Raw genomic sequence first — 5,000 nt, forward strand, 5'->3', positions numbered from 1 at the left:
ACACTCACATTAAAAACTCTCAAAACTTGAATTGATGTCTCCTCCTCTTCTTGTGCTTGGTGTCTTCAACAGATGTCTTCTCTTCTATGTGCAGGTGGATGGATTGAGGCCGAGGAGATGCCTCCTAAGATCTTCCTTAGTAAAAAATAAAGGGAAAAAATAGTGCAATACAGTTTATTAACGAATAAAAACTTGAGATTTAAAACTTACAAGCGACCGATCAATTCGAGCATAGGAAGGAGATGCCGCCAGGCTCCACAACTTGTCCCTTTCTGGGTCGTGGTGTCCTGTCTCTGCTGGCATCTCCTTCCTATGCTCGAATTGATCGGTCGCTTGTAAGTTTTAAATCTCAAGTTTTTATTCGTTAATAAACTGTATTGCACTATTTTTTCCCTTTATTTTTTACTAAGGAAGATCTTAGGAGGCATCTCCTCGGCCTCAATCCATCCACCTGCACATAGAAGAGAAGACATCTGTTGAAGACACCAAGCACAAGAAGAGGAGGAGACATCAATTCAAGTTTTGAGAGTTTTTAATGTGTGTGTCCCCAGTCAACAAGTTTGAATTAATAACAGCCATCCCTTGTCTTCATCTCTCACCCCTCCCAACCCCCCCCCCCCCTTCCCTCTACCCTGTTGAAAAAGTGTGCAAAATTTTGAGCTGTCTTTTTTCACTGTGGCCCTTCTCTCTCTCCTTTGCCCTGCATATAATACACGCCGTGGAGCCGCAAACAGAGTGACGCGCCCGAGGACATTCCACCCTTTATTCTATTCAAATCCACACAGAGGTTGGTGAATAACCTCTGTAAAGACTCAGGCAGCGAAATCACTCTGTGGAAAGGACTGGAACCACATATTGAACAGTAGGAAAAATTCTTTTTTTTTGGCGCAAACTTTCCCCCCTTTTTTCCTTCATATCTGTTTTATTCATTTAGTTTGCAGCCTTAAAGTAACCTACACTATGGAGAAATTATCACTATATTATACCAGACTACATAGAGGTTCCATCTTAGAAGATGTCTTTGATACCTCACTAGGAGAAGACATGATCACTACAGACGAAATTGTTATTAGTCCTGGTCTAGATGAGGATAAAATGTTTTTCGAATTCCAAAATTTAGAAAAACTAATGACAGAAGAAATAAAAGTGTGTTGGGAACTGGCAGCAATAGAAAAATATATTGCAAAATCTAGAATACCCAGGGGGTTACGTCTTTATAAAAATCCAACGTTAGAACAAGATAACCCCACATTCATCAAAGAAATGGAATAGAATCCTAGACAATTGTTCTTTTGAACTAATGCGATTTATAACAATTACAAGGGGGGAGACATTAAAAAGGATCGATAAAGAAATTATTGAAACACAACGTAATTTAGAAGCATACGAAGAACATGAGGAGTTTAACCACTGTGAAATAGAAATTAAAGATAGACTAGATAAACTAGAAGAAACAACAAAAGACAATAAGAGGACTAAATTTAAAAGGGATAGAATAGATTATGAAGAAAATAAATATCGAGATTACAAAACCAAAGATAAGAGCAATGGGGTAGCAGCAACACAAAAGGAAAGAAGTAGCTCAAGGACAATTGATAAAAGAGAAAAAAGAGAAAGGAGTAAGTCAGTTAGAAAACAAAAACCAGAGCAAAGAGAAAAAGAAAAAGAGAAAGGGAGAGATAGACATAGATACACACAGCCCAATAATCGTAAGGAGAATAGAGATTATTTTAGGGATAACTCTAAACAAAGTAAATACACAAATTGGAAAGCAACTAATAATAATAGAAAAGATGACGGAAATTCCAGAGCATATAAAGAAAGAGAATATCAAGGTAGAGAGAATAAAGATACAACCTCTAGAGAATATCAATATAGAAGGGATAAAGGCTATGAAGGAGGTAATCAAAGAGAAAGAAGAGAGGGTGAAAGGATGAGATCACCATGGAGGAGTGACAATCAATATCAGAATAGAGACCTCCCTTTTCTAGATCAAAGGAGAGGGTGGGAACGAGACATAGAACCAGAGGGATATTACCCGCGGATGTGGAGAGCAACCTCGGACATAACGTCCAGGGAAAGAAGAGATGGAGGAAGAAGAGAGGCTGTAGAGGGGGGAAGAAGAGAGCAACGAAGATAGAGAAAGCTAATACCAATTCAGGAATATTCAATCTTAGTAAACACATTTTAAATAAAGAAGAAGAGGGTATTCTAAGTAGAGGGCTCAATTTCGCCCCATCTAATAGAGCGTCAGTATTTCAAACATTCATGGATGCTCAAAAATATATAAGAAGACTGACCCTAAAAAGGTACTTTGAAAAAACTAAGACTGATCAGGGAGATACAGGCCTGCCAAGTGGAAGAGATACAAATAATCTCTTTACTCATACGGCATTAAAAAAAACCTCCACATTCTACCCAAGCTTTTGTAGGGGCCCATATTTGGAAACCTTTCAAAAGCTGGTGGAAGAGGATATAAGAAAAATAGGAACCAAAAAAGGTAAAACAAGACCAAACCTTACTAAAAAGGAACGAGAAGTCTTGGATAACTTAGCCGATAACAAAGACCTGGTAATCAAACCAGCCGATAAAGGAGGTGGAGTGGTGATTTTAGACACTCCAGATTACATAAAGGAGGCAGAAAGACTTTTGGGGGATACTAATACATATGTGAAACTAAGATCAAATCCAATTATACCTTATACAAAAGAACTTTCAGAACTCTTAAACGATGGCCTCCAGAAAGGGATTCTATTAAAAAAAGAACATGACTTTATAATAACTCAGAATCCGAGAACACCGGTCTTCTATTACCTGCCAAAGATGCATAAATCTTTAACAAACCCCCCAGGAAGACCTATAATATCGGGGATCGGCTCCTTAACCCAGAACTTCTCTGCCTATATAGATACCATCCTGCAACCTGCAGTTAAAAAGTTGCCTTCACACATTAAAGATACAACACAGGTGATACAATCACTAGAGAAGATTCAATGGCAGTCTGACTATATACTTGCTACCTGTGACGTCACATCACTCTACACATGCATAGATCATGTGCAGGGGTGTGATGCCACAAGGTATTGTCTAGATAAATACTTAGAACTGGAAGATACACAAAAAAGCTTTTTAACAGAAGGGATTAGCTTTATTTTACATCATAATGTTTTTTGGTTTGAGGGGGAATACTTCTTGCAGAAACGAGGGACCGCAATGGGCACCAGGTTTGCCCCCAGCTATGCTAATCTGTTTCTTGGTTGGTGGGAAGATCAAGTAATCTGGCCCAACAAGACATGGGAGGCAAACCTGGTGCTCTACAAGCGCTACATAGATGATATTATCATCATATGGAAAGGCGACCTCGAATCAATACAAACCTTTTTCACCACTATAAATATCAATAATTTGAATCTGATTTTTACTTATGATTCAAGCATATCCAAAGTGATATTTTTGGACTTAGAAATTTTTATTGAAGACGGAGCAATCAATACAAGAACACATTTTAAAACAGTCAACTGTAATAATTTTATCAAAGCTAACAGTTGCCATAAGCGAAATTGGTTGGAGAATGTCCCCTATGGGGAATTCCGGCGCTTAAAACGCAACTGTACTAAAATACGAGATTTTGAGGAACAGATAATACCTATGAAAAATAAGTTCCTAGAGAAGGATTACAATAAAGAAACCATTGATAAAGCATTACAAAAAGTAGGGGAGGTTAATAGAAAAGATATGCTAGTTTACAATAATAAGAAGACACAAAACAAATCAGATGTTTTTATTCCTTTTACCACGACTTACAGCACAAATTCAAAAGAAATTGAAGTGATTTTAAAGAAACATTGGCCTATTTTAAAACAAGACGATATTTTAAAAGAAATAATCGGAGATAAGCCTACTGTAATTTATTCAAGAGCACCAAATATCAAACAGAAATTGGTGCCCAGCTTTCTACCTCCAAAAACCAAAAGCTGTTGGTTAGATCAACTATCAAAGGGCTTCAAAAAATGCCTAAACTGCAAGGCCTGTCGGAATAATACATTAACTGACACTAGGATAACTTCCTTTAATAGTATCGTGTCCAATTTATCCTATACTATTAAATCACATATCACCTGTGACAGTAAAGGGGTGATCTATGTGTTACAATGTGGTTGCAACCTACAGTATGTGGGTAGAACAATAAGGAAACTCAAAACAAGATTGGGAGAACATATTAGAAATATATGCAATGGTTTAGAGACGCATAGTGTTTCAAACCACTACAAAATTAAACATAACAAAAACCCATCTTGTCTAAAATTCTTTGGGATTGAAATTGTTAAGCCAGATTGGAGGGGAGGAGACTACATCAAGAAAATCAATAGAAGAGAATCCTTCTGGATTTTCACACTCCAGTCCCTGGCACCTAAGGGGTTAAATTTGGATATGGAAATTACTGCATTTCTCCCTTAATGTTAAAAGATCCTTTCAAACAACTCTGACTCAATACGCACGTTTTCTCTTAGTCATTTAGCATGTGAAAATAATAATAGTCATTTTAAGTTATTTATTTGCTTATGTCGTGTTATAATTAGTTGTGAAACAGACGGCATCTTCAGAAATTCATGATTTTAATACTTAAATTAGCTATCCACTCACATTCTTAATATTATGTTCTTAATAAATCCCTCATTGAAGACTTCCAATTGAATTAAGAAATATAAACAAGACCATTTTAATCAATATACTAGGTCTATTACCCTCTATCTCAACTGCTCATTTGATCCTTATTTTTAGACTTCCTTTTAAACACTCACAGGAGACATATGATCAATAAAGGTTTTCTAAATATGCCACCTGTTTTTAAAACACTGTTATGTGCAACACCAAAATTATGTTGTTATAAACTGATGTATTAGTATGCAACCGGTTGAAAATGGACTGCTATACAGTCAGAGCAAATCCAGCAATGTAAGGGTTAAAGAGCGAAGACTCCACAAGGTATAAAAGACTAC

Source organism: Ascaphus truei, chromosome 1 (genome assembly GCF_040206685.1).
Source record: "Ascaphus truei isolate aAscTru1 chromosome 1, aAscTru1.hap1, whole genome shotgun sequence".
In the NCBI taxonomy this organism is placed as follows: Eukaryota; Metazoa; Chordata; class Amphibia; order Anura; family Ascaphidae; genus Ascaphus; species Ascaphus truei.